The sequence below is a fragment of the Crinia signifera genome, chromosome 11 (genome assembly GCF_055691185.1).
Source record: "Crinia signifera chromosome 11, ASM5569118v1, whole genome shotgun sequence".
Lineage (NCBI taxonomy): Eukaryota > Metazoa > Chordata > Amphibia > Anura > Myobatrachidae > Crinia > Crinia signifera.
In genome coordinates, this window is record NC_139227.1 from 44,188,188 (window position 1) to 44,203,113 (window position 14,926).

General features: G+C 51.8%; 1 long non-coding RNA gene across 1 annotated transcript; it reads left to right on the forward strand.

The window, feature by feature from the left end:
- The first annotated feature begins 2,349 nt into the window (after positions 1–2,349).
- Positions 2,350–8,980, forward strand: LOC146045270 (uncharacterized). Its single transcript, XR_014465399.1, has 3 exons — positions 2,350–2,503; positions 7,020–7,215; positions 8,790–8,980. It is a non-coding gene; the product is annotated as an uncharacterized LOC146045270 (long non-coding RNA).
- Positions 8,981–14,926: the final 5,946 nt, after the last annotated feature.

The following is a 14,926-nucleotide window of genomic DNA, read 5'->3' on the forward strand; positions in this document are numbered from 1 at the left end:
GGCTGTACATTGCATATACAGAGGATTATCACAGGCCCCAATAGGGGGAGCTCACCTGATATTGGGTGTTTCTGGGCAAGATATGGGGGTGATTTGTCCAGTTCTGTAGCCTAAATATGGGGGGGATAGGTATATTGTATTGTTATTCTCAATTCCCTGGATGTAGCATTACGGGTACATGGGTGGGTGATACTCCCTGTATGTAGCATTAATGGTACATGGATGGGTGATGCTCCCTGTATGTAGCATTAGGGGGTACACAGGTGGGTAACACTCCCTGGATGTAGCATTAGGGGTACATGGGTGGGTGACGCTCCCTGGATGTAGTATTAGAGGTATATAATGTGGGCATGTTGTATAGTAACACTCACGTTTCACCATTAGCCTCACAGGCTCTCACATTATCAGCACTGAAGCGTCTATCACTCCACCTTGCTGGGCTTTGTAGTACGGCAGCACTTCTGCTGCTGTCGCACGGTCCCACCTGGAGACCCCTCTCCCATTTTTGGCTGTGTGCAGTGTGCTCCTTCTCCTGCCAGTAGCTGCCTCCTACCTGACTCTAACTGCCACTAACTGCCCATGCGCCATGGTGACCAGGGTTGTCAGATCATCCCTGTAATAAGCGCACATATGAAATACACAGGTCCCAGGTGTCAGAGTTAATACCAACTTTTAGTATGTCCAATGAGCAGTCAAATCTTGACTGTTTATTGGATGTAATGACAGTTGGTATGAACTCTGACCCCTTGGACCTGTGTAATTCATATGTGCACTTATTAAAGTGATGATCTGGCACCCCTGCTGGTGACCCTCATACCAGGGGAAAAGCAGGATGTAAGAGGGGGGTTTCTCCCAACATGACCCATTCCAGGAGGGACTCAATGCTCTGTTCCTGGGCTTCCCTCTGATATTATGATTGCTGTCACCTGTGTTATACTAGATACTTGTGAAGAAAGATGATAGCAACCATAAAATAAGAGTAGGATGGCCAAAAACCATCGATGATTCATTGTGATTTATGGATTATGGCTTATGTAGAATAACACATTTTTGCCATCGATGGGGGAGAATCAGATGGTTTGCCTTCATCGATGGTGCAACATAACACCTGTGATGCCCTGCCAATGGTACTGATTGGTCCATGAGCCAGTCTGTCACATGAAAGGGATGACCATTGGCTGGTGAAACCACAGTTACATACTGTAGATGGCTACCATCGATGACTACATGCAATATCGCCATCGATACCGCAACCACACCGATGGTCATCCAAGAATAGAGCATTTGTTTGTTTGGGTCAAGTTGATGGTATGTATCATGTCATGCCCCACCCACTTTGCATGGGTAAGGGGGCTCAGCAGACTAAGTGGGGAAGTGCTGGCAGGAGGGGCGAGGCATTGCGGGAGACTTACCTGCTGCCCTGGGAGCTATTAGGGATTTATGGGAGCCTCCTGGCCTATCTGGAAGAGTAGACAAGTATGATTTTTGCCTCTTTGCCTTATTATCTCATGTCTATCCCATGTGTTCTGTGAGCTCAGATATGTCAGCATTGCATGTAATGTTGATTCCCCCTGTACAGGAGTTACTGCTCCCTCCCTGCAGTTCTGCAAATGTAACTATTCTCCTTTTGGCGTGCTGCCAATTATCTGCCAATCACCTGAGAGCTCAGATTGCAGCAGCTGCTGTGACTGCAGCCCGGCCTGTGCTCCGTATACAATATGTGTAGAACAGTACAGGGATGCCATCGACCATCGATGATTCCAAATCATCCATGGTTCATGGCCGATATTGAATGCTTTTGCCATCGATGGGGTACAACCAGATGGTTTCCCTCCATCGATGGCACAGCAAAACCGATGTTTTGCTTTTATTTTGTTTTTTGAAAGTGCCTAGCATAGCTCCTCCCCTAACAGCTGCAAAGCCCCACCCCTGTGTTCAAACACAATGAAAGACCATCAATAGGTAATAATATCGATGGACATCCATTGCATAGTTTAACACTATCGATGGCCAATTGCATGATTGCCAGGCAACCTCATTTTTGCAATATATATAATGGAGAAAGGACCTGTCACTCAGGTCTTAGCGCTGCAATCATTGCAGTGATGTACTGGCTCCTGTGCCTCCTTGGGTGAGGACGGTGTCCTCCCTAATGTATACCATATATATATATATATATATATATATATATATATATATATATATTCACAATGGTGACGTTGCAGCTGGTTCCACTGCCCTGATCCGTTCTATTGCTTCCTTGTTAGAAAGTGCTTGCACTGCAGAGAGTTCTGTAGTCAAAGCTCATGATGTCCCTTCCTCTGCTCCTTACAGCCAAGCAAGTCTGCGAGGCTGAAGAACGGAGTGGACAAGCACCCCACCAGCGTGCAGCCCCCCGTACCCAATGTGTCTGGCGAACATCCCACTGAGCCGGATACTACTCTGGTCACAGAGGATGTGGCAGCAGTCGTGGCAGAGCTTCTGGAATACCTGATCAGTGAAGGTAAGCTTTCCCCAGGTGCAAAGGTATAAGTTCATTACAACAAAGTTAGAGATAATGCCACCCTCCTCCTTAAAAAAAAAAGAAAACAAATATTGTGTGTGTGTGTGCGTGCTGGAGCCCACAGTGGATTGGCAGGGCTCCAGCTACGCTATGAGAGAGTGGCCGGTGGGTCAGACTCATGCATATTAAGGTACTCCGTCACTTGCTGCAGCACAGGCTGAGTGGTACCTGTAAGGAGCCGTCCTGTCCCGTATTACAGGTGTTAGCAGGGTTTCTGGGATACAGCAAGATAACTATGCGGATGCACCGTCACTTGCTGCAGCACAGGCTGAGTGGTACCTGGAAGGAGCCATTCTGTCCCGTATTACAGCTGTTAGCAGGGCTCCTGGGATACAGCCAGATAACTATGCAGGTGCACCACAGAGCTCCATGAGAAGAGCAGAGGTCCCATTTGGATCTGTGAACCACACAGGTGCTTCTGTACATGCAGGCCCCCATTCAGGGCTTGTAGTCCAGAGCATGGTGCCTCCATAGCCCAGCAGTGTGTGGTAAGGTTAATGGCTGGTGAGGCACCCGCAACCACCCCTGTCCCCGCAACAGGCTTTTGGAGCCAGCCCTGGTTCCCAAAATAGTGGGGACAAGTTGGAGTGCCCCATATGTGAAGAACCAGCACCAGGCTCCACTAGCAGGAGGTGTAATACCATAGCCAGGGGACACGCTTGGCGGGGTCCCATGGGCCCTAACTAGTCATTCCAGGCCAGGAGTTTTTGAGGAGGTCCCTCCTCCCCAAAATTTTAATTCATACCCCCTCTCCAGGCCACATTAAGCTTGGGCTGAAGCCTGGTGCTATCCCCCCTGCACCCCTGTGTGGTAGGAGTGGGGTTGATTACTGGTTTAAAAAAAAATATATTATCCTTAACAGTGGGACTGCAAGTCCCAGCATGCCTGCCGCACATGCTGGTACTTGGGAGAACCACAGTTACCAACATGTGGAGCATTAAAGGCCCGCTGGTATCTATAGACCCCCTGTAAAGGAAATAAAAACTGCATTTTCTTTCTTCTTTCCTTTTAATCTGTTTTGCATGGCCGCTGCCATCTGTGACTCCGGCGTCTTCAGGTGCTCCTCCTCTGCCGTCAGACTGCCTGCCCCTTTTCTCCTGCTGGCAATAACAGCCAGCTCCAGGGGGAGGGGCAATGATGTGGCAAGCTATCATCGGCTGGCCGCAGCCATTTTGAAATTGCCCCCAAAAATTGCCGATGCCCGCTACCCCCACCGCCTGCTACCCCCAGTGCTGCTGCCGCACATCTGCTTGCTCATCAAACTTGCAGTCAGACTGACACTGAGCAGCAGGAGAGCGGATCAGTCTGTCAGTGTGTGTCTTAATGCAGTCTTAAATGTCAACGTACCAACACTTTATCAAGACATATATAAATATACACACACACACACGCACATATATCGCTTATATATTTAGCCAGATCTGTCACTCATCCCCTGTGTAGCTAACGTTCCCGCCCCAGTAGCGCACGCAGGGGGGGTTTCTGAGTACCCAGAACCCCCCCCCAGGAGTCTAAGGGCCCTCACCTGAAAGCTGAGGGTCCCCTCTTTCCATGGGTACAAGAATTGTAAAAATCGGCCCTTGGGAACCGGAGATATCTGACTTCAAAGTAGTGGTCCCCATCCAAGCCTATTCTATCCTACGATTTGCGGCCCCCCGCGACCCCCCCTCCCGCGATTTGCGCCCCCCATCATGCGATTCTAGCCCCCCCTGCGATTCGCGCCCCCCCCTCCGTGATTTGTGGACCCCGCCCCCTCCCGCTATTCACGGCACCCCCCGCGCCCCCCTCCTGCGGTTTGCGGACCACCTCCCGCGATTCATGGACCCCCACGGCACCTCCCGCGCACCCTCCCGCGATTCACTGCCCCCTCCCGCGATTTGCAGACCCCCTCCCGTGATTCGCAGACCCCCCCCACAATTCACGCTCCCCCCTCCTGCGATTCATGGCACCCTCTGCACCCCCCCGTACAATATGCGGCCCCCCACGACCACCCCTCCCGTGATTCATGACCCCCATCCCCCCACTCCCGCGATTTGCGGACCCCCCGCAACCCCCCATGCGCCCCCTCCCTTGATTCACGGCACGCCCGCGCCCCTCCCGGGATTCACAGACCCCCACAACCCCCCTCCCGCAATTTGCGGTCCCCCTCTTCCCGCCATTCAAGCCCCCCCAGGTCCCCTCTCGCGATTTGCGGACCCCCGCCCTCTCCCGCTAATTGCAGATCCCCACACCCCGCCCCTTCCCTCACGGCACCCCCCTCCTGCAATTTGCGGCCCCCGCGACCCCCCCTCCCGCGATTCGCGCCCCCTTCCCGCGATTCTAGCCCCCCTTGCGATTCGCAGCCCCACCGCGATTCACGGCACCCCCCGCGGCACCCCCACGCCCCCCTCACGCGATTTGCGGACCCCCTTCCGTGATTCACGGACCCCCACGGCACCTCCCGCACCCCCCTCCCACGATTCACAACCCCCCTCCCGCGCCCCCTCCCGCAATTTGCAGACCCCCTGCCGCGATTCGCGGACCCCCCTCCCACGATTCACGCCCCCACCCCCCCGCGATTCACTGCACCCCTTGCACCTCCCCGCGATTTGCGCCCCCCCACGACCCCCCCCCGCGATTCATGACCCCCCGCGCCCCCCTCCCGCGATTCGCAGAATTTTTTTTAAGGTGCCGGGACACGGAGCATAGCTCCAACCCCCACACCTGGAAGTCCCGCCACCGAGTTACGATTGACCCATGGCCTATTCAGTCAGATATAATGGATGACCATCGATAGCTACAACAATCAATTGTTATCCAAGTAATATGTTACTACAATCGATGGCAGGGTGCAAAATCGCCATCAATGCCAACCATCAATGGTGTCTGCACCAATGCCCATCCCTACTCTGCAACAGCCAAAAACCTTTACTACCCCTCATGCCCACACACCTCTATCACTGCCCTGCCTCCTGTTCTCCTGCCCCGTAACTTCCGCCAGTGGGGACCCGCTCACCCTGTGTTGCCCACATTCCCCTATCATGCTTTACCACCCAGCCTCCTGCTCTCATGCACCCTAACTCCCACTAAGTAGGAGACACTGACTCAGGGCCACCCTCCTGTACTCCTGTGCTGCCACACTGGACCCTCACCCACTGACAGAAGCTGCACAGTGTCCCCCACCCTCCTCTTTAGTCCCCCGTATGCCCACACACCCCTATCACTACCCAGCTTCCTGCTCTCCTGAACCGTAACTTCCACCACTGGGGAGTTGCTGACGCTGTGTTGCCCACATACCCCTATCACGCCTCATAGCCCAGCCTTCTGCTCTCATGCACCCTAACTCCCACCCAGTAGGAGGAGACACTGACTCAGGGCCACGGTCCTGTACTCCTGTGCTGCCACGCTAGACCCTCACCCACTGGCAGAAGCTGCACAGTGTCCCCCACCCTCCTCTTTAGTCCCCCTTATGCCCACACACCCCTATCACTACCCAGCCTCCTGTTTTCCTGTGTCGTGACCTCTGCCAGTGGGGAGCCGCTGACCCCAAAACACCCTACTATACTATTGCACACACACACACACCTAAACAACACGCACCCCCCCACACACCCACAAATGTCACTGTACCCTCCACACTATCAATGTACATCTTACTCTGTAACCGCTTTTTAATTTAACAAAACAATGCACACCCCCTTCCAAATCATATGCTCTCTATTTAACACATTTCACCTATAACTCAAGTTGCAATACAGGCATCTTACATACAATTCTAACCATCTTTCTCATATACAAATGTTCACAAATTAAGGGGGCGCAGTGTGAAGAGCGCCCGCAGGGCGCAATGAATCACCTAGTACATATGTATGTACTGTATATTGTGTGTGTGTATGTATATCTGATGTACACTGGCTGTCAGGATGCAGGCAATCAGAATATCGATGCCAGCATCCAGAAGGATGCACCCCCCCCCCCAACTCTGCCTTATCTGCAGCCTAACTGTCCCCATCAATGCGCCAACGCCTAAAGCTGGCCCCACATTCTAAATCTAAACTGCCCTTCTAAGTGCTTAAACCTACCCCCAGCCTAACCCTAACCCATCCCCCTCGACAGCGCCCCCTTGTTTTCAGTACCCCACCCAGAGCCTTAGTCCAGCAGCAGTTATGAGGTATAATATGTAATGGGCATTACGCGGTAGGGCACAATGTGTAATGGGCATTATGGTGTGTGGCACAATGTGTAATGGGCATTACGGTGTATGGCACAATGTGTAATGGGCATTACGGTGCATAGCACAATGTATAATGGGCATTATGGTGTATAGCAGAATGTGTCTAAGCGATTCTAGCTGGCGCGATGTCTCCAAGGGGCAGCCAGAAATGATGTGCCTAGGGGCGGCCTGACCCATAAATTTACCATTGAAGAGGTGATGTGTCCCATAGCAATCTACCAGATTGTTTCTATCATTTTCTAGCCTGCAACAGTGAGGTGCAGAGGCGTGAGGAGTCCCCGGTGTCCTCCATCATTACGGATGACACAATATCGTCTGATGACATCACAGATACCACCACCAGTGGCTGCTATTACCTGACAGACTGGTCAGATTCCTCATCTGATAACAGCAGCATCAGCTCTGAATCCTCAGATACCAGCAGTGACTCCTCCCCCAGGTAGGATGCCGGCACAATATGCGCGTCCTACCTGCTCTGGTCGCTGGGGTAGATTTCAGGTCTCTTGTCTTACACATATGTAAGAAACGGTATCTTCATATCTGCTGCAGCTGGGGCCGCTACACAAGTTCTCTCACATAGCGCTAATGGGCTGGTATCCTACTAGTATTACATACATGTATATACAGATGGGGCTTGGCCCATCTTTGCAGGGCTGGCGTTTTTAGTGCCAGCCCCGCCATCGCGCCATTCCCGCCAGGGGTCTCGCGCGCAGCCTGGCAACGCCGCTTCCACCGCCGTCGCCGCCGCAGGTACCCCTCGCCGCCCGAGCGCCCCCCTAACCCTGCCCGTCTCCCTGAAGCGGAGATGGGCAGGGACACGCAGCGTCCCCGCCGCGAAACTGGGACATCCCAGTTCAGTGTAGCCCCTGTCCACTGGCGCTCGCCAGCGGGGAGGGGCTGGCGAGCCCCGGCCAAGGATGGAAGGGGCTACATCTGTATCATTATACTTATGAGTATCAATATAAGAAGAGAAATGCTACATCACGCAGCGTTTTTGTAAGCGATCTGAATGATTCTAGATCACTCAGATCGCTCAGCACACAGCGCAGCACAGCGCAGCACAGCGCAGGGTGCTGAGCGATCTGTCACTGCCCACGTTCTCAATAGAGAGAACATACGCGATAAACAGGTATACATGCAATGTATGTCGATCTTAGGTCAACACATGAAAAAGGTTGACATGCCTAAAGATGACAGGGTCAAAAGATCAACACAATCATTAGGTTGACATTGGGAAGGTCGACAGCAAAAAATGGGGTTTTCACAACTTTTTGTCCCGAGTGTCGACACAATCAACATGGACAACGAAAAAAAGTGCACCGCGTCTTCTCGCATGCTTCGGGCAGTATTAAATTCTCCCTCCAAGCCCTAGTGGATGGTAAGGAATGAACTACCTACCTCCTGTCGGCACATGTCGGCTCGAATATAACATGGAAAACCCATGTTGAACTTTTGATGGTTGACCTTCCCAATGTTGACCTAAAGCTTGTGTCTCTCTTTTGATCATGTCGACCTTAGGCATGTCGACCTTTTTCATGTGTCTTCAATGGTCGACCCAATGTATGGCAACCTTAATAGTGTCGACCTAATGACCATATGCCGGTGATGACTAGATTAATACTGCATGCAATATCTACATCTCCCAGTGATAGCAATGCACGGGGCCACACATCACTATCGCTATGGGCCCTACACATATGGGCCCTACTTCATTTCTAGGCAATCTAGTCAGATCACTTAGAAAATAGGCCACAATCGCTTGGTGTGTAGCCCCATTAGAGGGATCTCACCTCACTGTACACTGGGCTTCCTGTATGGGTCCGTCCTTGTCATGTCACACCCACAGTATCAGCGCTCTTATTGGTCCAAAGAGGAATCACACAGATAAATGTAGTCAGTAAGGGCCAGTAACATGGTGCAGAGCAGCAGGCCAGGGAATAATGAGATGACTTGTACATGGCAAACGTTTGTGTCTTTACAATAACAGTCACTGATCAAAGTTTGTTTTTATAGGACGGTCATCTACATCAAGCCTGTCTCTGTTGGCTTCCTCTGCCAGTACGAGGAGGACGGGATGCCCAGGGTGGACATTTAATCAAGATCCTGGACATCGGACTCATCGAAGTCCTTAAAAGAACATCTCTTATCCCATAATCTGGGAAATTGTTTTGAAAAGGTTATTGTTAATGTTTGACTTGTGTCACTTTGTTATATTGCATCAAACTAGAATCGTTACAGTTTGTGCAAATTGGTTAAAGCCAGTCCTGTTGACGGCTCATCCCCCTACCTAAGCCAGTCCCGTTGACGGCTCATCCCCCTACCCAACCTGTCCCGTTGATGGGTAATCCCCCTACCCCCAATCTCTGTCTTCACAACTCCCTCTCTCCATATCCAGCAAGTCTGAAACATCATTTTGCTGTCACTTTCTATGGAGTCATTTGGTCGCTGAGCGGCCTCTATATGAATCTGTTGTGGTCAACAATAAAAAGCCTGACAAGCGGATCAGTGTCTAATGTGTTATTTCCCACTAATGTGAGTGTTTCCCGTTGTACTACTGTATTGGTCTAACCCATATTCTTGTGTTAACCCTTTGAGTGCCAAGTGAATTTGTCAAAATAGTTGTAAAAATGACCAAGCAAACATTTCTATCCATCATAGTGACCTGTAATTTTTGCCTTATATAGGAAATATATTTTTTATTTGAATCTACATAACAAATGTGAGTGACACTGGTATTTTTAGAGGATATTTTGCACATCTCACAGAGATGTTGTGTAATAACAAGTATATGGTAGGTCGGTGCAGTACTGTGGGCTATAAGGATCTGTGCAGCTACATCATACTTGTCTATTTTTCAGAAAACAGGCGGTGTGGCACCATTGGGACGTAAAAGGGGCGTGATGGGGTGGGGCTTATTGTAATGTCCTGTACCGGAGGTGTGACCTGTGCAAACACGTCATCTTAGCCACGCCCCCTGCTGTCAGTATAATATGCATTACAGTTTTGCTACAAGGTCACTGTCTAAGGGCAAGAGAAAAAATATATATCTTTTTATTAAAAGAAAAAAGGTCACTTCAGTGGCCATGGATTTTCAGCAGCCGTGCATATACTGATATGAATAATGTATGTATTTATAGGTATATGTCACAGTGACGCTGATCATGGTGTAGATGTTACACAGATGCCCCTGCAGATGGCTGCTAATAACCGGCATAATGATTTCTGGGATTGAGAGTCTAGTTTATTAAATATACATGAAACATGTGAGTCTTTGGACACCTCATCCAGCCAAGAAGGGATCAATTATTGTCTAAGATGAGACACAGAACATTACAGTATAATACAGTTTATATCTACATTCATGGCCTCCATCAGGGGGAGCGCTGACAGTTCAGCCCGGCCCGATAAAATTAGGGGGCATGGCCAATTTCAGGAGGTGTGGCCAGGCCACCCACACGCAGGGAGAAAGAGGGGACAGGCTGCTGCTTCCTCTCCCCCGCCGGGCACACAGCACTGACCTGCTGGGATGGAGAGAGAGGCTTCCCTGTTACTTCTCTCTCACAATCTGCAATGGGGGAGTGGAACTCGGCCCTCTCTTGAAACCACTGTCAGTGTGTGTGTGTGTGTGGGGGGTGGTTTGCCAGGACTGTAGTCCCTGTCCCTGACAGATAAGGGGCCCTGGACTGGAATCCAGGCCTTGCCTATTATGTCGGTCTTGGACTCCACCATTTTTCTTGATCCAGAAGTAAGGCTTTTACAGTTCCAGCATGTTAGTAGGCACAGTATATGCCGATACTGTGACTGCCATCTATAGCTCCGTACCTCTGTTTATACGTTACTGTGACTGCTGCTACCCCATCTATTTATACGGTACTGTGACTACTGTCCGCAGCTCCGTACCTCATCTGTTTATACGTTACTGTGACTGCTGGTACCCCATCTGTTTATAGGGTACTGTGACTGCTGTCCGCAGCTCCGTATCAGTTTATAAGGTACTGCTGTGACCGCAGGTCGTACCCCACTGTTTTTTTTTTTTTTAATTAACAAAATTATTAAAAGTTAAAAAAAAAGAAAAAAAAATGTCTCTGTCCCACATGCTGTGACTGCTCTCCGTAGCTCCGTACCATCTGTTTATAAGGTACTGTGAGTGCTGTCTGTACCCCATCTGTTTATAAGGTACTGTGAGTGCTGTCTGTACCCCATCTGTTTATAAGGTACTGTGACAGCTGTCCGTACCCCATCTGTTTATACGGTACTGTCACTGCTCGCTGTACCCCATCTGTTTATACGGTACTGTGACTGCTGTCCGTACCCCATCTGTTTATACGGTACTGTGACTGCTGTCCGTACCCCATCTGTTTATACGGTACTGTGACTGCTGGCCGTACCCCATCTGTTTATACGGTACGGTGGCTGCTGTCCGTACCCCATCTGTTTATACGGTACTGTGGCTGCTGTCCGTACCCCATCTTTTTATATGATACTGTGACTGCTGGTACTCCATCTGTTCATAAGGTACTGTGACTGCTGTCCGTACCCCATCTATTTATAAGGTACTGTGACTGCTGTCCATACTCCATCTGTTTATGCGGTAGTGTGACAGCTGGTACTCCATCTGTTTACTGTGACTGCTATCTGTAGCTCCGTACCCCCATCGGTATATAAGGAACTGTTACTGCTGTTCATACCCCAATTGTGCATACGGTACTGTGACTGTTGACTGGTTTGTGCTGTGATAGATATGGAGGATGAACATCTGAGAGGAGAGAAGGAAGCACATACCAGTGCTGCAACTGCTGCCAGCAGTCATAGTCCGTCAAGGTCGATTAGTAAGGCCGTGGCCAAAGGGCATAGAGGTCTGAAGTCAAGCCATGTCAAGGTGAATCGAAGTACTTTTCTGTTGGGAAGGGCAAAAAAATCTAAAGTACATTTAGCCAGGGGCGTAGCTAGGGTGGAGCCGGTGGAGCACTAGCTCCAGGCGCCGACATATAACCTGGCGCCGGAGCTGTGCTCTCTGCCGCCGGCTCCCCCGCACCCCGCTTTGCCCGCCATCAGAGCCTTCTGCTAAAGCGCCCCCCTCCCCTCTGAAATGCTCCCCGTACGCAGTGAGGCAGACCCGGCGAGGGAAGGGGGGGGGGGGTACTGCCGCCGATACCACTGTCCCGGCTGTCATGTCCCGGGGGAGGAGGAGGCACGGAGCTCGCTAGTAACACACAGCTCCCTGATGCTGCTGTGTGAGATGAAGTTCCTTCTCACACTGCAGTGCACAGCAGCATCAGGGAGCTGTGTGTTGCTAGCGATTATTCCCTGCCCCAACAGAGTGGGTGAGACTGTCGACGCTGGGGAGAGACAGCAGCAGATTGCAGAGGGAGGAGAGAGTTCAGCTGCCTCTCCATAACCACAGTGCTGCCTGTCACTGTGAGTGTGAGACCCCGCCTCCTGCAAAGCACCACTGGGAGCAGGGCAGAGCTCTCTGCGTGTGTGCCTGCAGGCTCCTTCATGATCTCTGCTGCAGGAGGAACCCAACCCCATGGCAACAGGAGAAATAAGTAAGTTGGCTGAAGTGGCTGTTGAAGAACTAGCACTTCAATGCCATACCCTCTTACAGCCTTCCTTTACTCCAGCGTTTCCTGACCTGTGCCCCCCTAGCCCTACCTTCCATACCCTGTGTCCCCTAGCCCTGCCCTGTGCCCCCCTAGCCCTGCCTTCCATACCCTGTGCCCCCTAGCCCTGCCTTCCCTGCCCTGTGCCCCCCTAGCCCTGCCTTCCATACCCTGTGCCCCCCTAGCCCTGCCTTCCATACCCTGTGCCCCCCCTAGCGCAGCCTTCCCTCTGCCCTCCTAGCCCTGCCCTGTGCCCCCTAGCCCAGCCTTCCATACCCTGTGCCCCCTAGCCCTGCCTTCTCTTCTCTGTGCCCCCTAACCCTGCCTTCCTTGCCCTGTGCCCCCTAGCCCTGCCTTCCCTTCTCTGTGCCCCCTAGCCCTGCCTTCCCTGCCCCCTAGCCCTGCCTTCTCTTCTCTGTGCCCCCTAGTCCTGCCTTCTCTTCTCTGTGCCCCCTAACCCTGCCTTAACTGCTCTGTGCCCTGCCTTCCCTTCTCTGTGTCCCCCTAGCCCTGCCTTCCCTGCCCCCTAGCCCTGCCTTCCCTGCCCTGTGCCCCCCTTGCCCTGTCCTCCCTTCGCTGTGCCCCCCTAGCCCTGGTTTCCCTGCCCTGTGCCCCCCTAGCCCTGACCTGTGCCCCTATAGTCCAGCGTTCACTGTAAGTTGGCTGAAGTGGCTGTTGAAGAACTAGCACTTCAATGCCATACCCTCTTACAGCCTTCCTTTACTCCAGCGTTTCCTGCCCTGTGCCCCCCTAGCCCTGACTTCCATAACCTGTGCCCCCTAGCCCTGCCTTCCCTGCCCTGTGCCCCCCTAGCCCTGCCATGTGCCCCCTAGCCCAGCCTTCCATACCCTGTGCCCCCTAGCCCTGCCTTCTCTTCTCTGTGCCCCCTAACCCTGCCTTCCTTGCCCTGTGCCCCCTAGCCCTGCCTTCCCTTCTCTGTGCCCCCCTAGCCCTGCCTTTCCTGCCCCCTAGCCCTGCCTTCTCTTCTCTGTGCCCCCTAGTCCTGCCTTCTCTTCTCTGTGCCCCCCTAACCCTGCCTTCCCTGCCCTGTGCCCCATAGCCCTGCCTTCCCTTCTGTGCCCCCCTAGCCCTGCCTTCCCTGCCACCTAGCCCTGCCTTCCCTGCCCTGTGCCCCCTAGCCCTTTCCTCCCTTCCCTGTGCTCCCCTAGCCCTGCTTTCCCTGCTCTATGACCCCCCTTGCCCTGTCCTCCCTTCCATGTGCCCCCCTAGCCCTGGTTTCCCTGCCCTGTGCCCCCCTATATATATGTGTGTGTGTTTGTGTGTGTGTGTATGTATATGTGTGTGTATATATATATATACTGTATATATATATATACACAGTATATATACACACTGTATATACATATATACTGCCGCAAGAGCCCGCCTTATACAAATCGGGGGGGGGGGGGGGGGGGGGCAAAACATGCCCTTGCTCCGGGCACCGTGGCACCTAGCTACACCACTGCATTTAGCTACAGACAAACAAAAAACTGGCAATAGGCCATTCATGACTGTGATGTACACTCTGTACACTCTGATGGGGGAGAGGAATCGGAGGATGAGGATGACATCGTTCCACTGTAGAGTCAATTTGTGCAGGTCCCACGTACTGTGACTGCTCTCCGTAGCTCCGTACCATCTGTTTATAAGGTACTGTGAGTGCTGTCTGTACCCCATTTGTTTATAAGGTACTGTGACAGCTGTCCGTACCCCATCTGTTTATACGGTACTGTGACTGCTGTCCATACTCCATCTTTTTATACGGTACTGTGGCTGCTGTCCGTACCCCATCTTTTTATATGATACTGTGACTGCAGGTACTCCATCTGTTCATAAGGTATTGTGACTGCTGTCCGTACCCCATCTGTTTATAAGGTACTGTGACTGCTGTCAGTACCCCATCTGTTTATACGGTACTGTCACTGCTCTCCGTACCCCATCTGTTTATACGGTACTGTGACTGCTGTCCGTATCCCATCTGTTTATAAGGTACTGTGACTGCTGTCCGTACCCCATCTGTTTTTACGGTACTGTGACTGCTGTCCATACCCCACCTGTTTATACGGTACTGTGACTGCTGGCCGTACCCCATCTGTTTATACGGTACGGTGGCTGCTGTCCGTACCCCATCTGTTTATATGGTACTGTGGCTGCTGTCCGTACCCCATCTTTTTATATGATACTGTGACTGCTGGTACTCCATCTGTTCATAAGGTACTGTGACTGCTGTCCGTACCCCATCTGTTTATAAGGTACTGTGACTGCTGTCCATATTCCATCTGTTTATGCGGTAGTGTGACAGCTGGTACTCCATCTGTTTACTGTGACTGCTGTCTGTAGCTCTGTACCCCCATCGGTATATAAGGAACTGTTACTGCTGTTCTTAACCCAATTGTGCATACAGTACTGTAACTGTTGATTGGTTTGTGCTGTGATAGATATGGAGGATGAACATCTGAGAGGAGAGAAGGAAGCACATACCAGTGCTGCAACTGCTGCCAGCAGTCATAGTCCGTCAAGGTCGATTAGTAAGGCCGTGGCAAA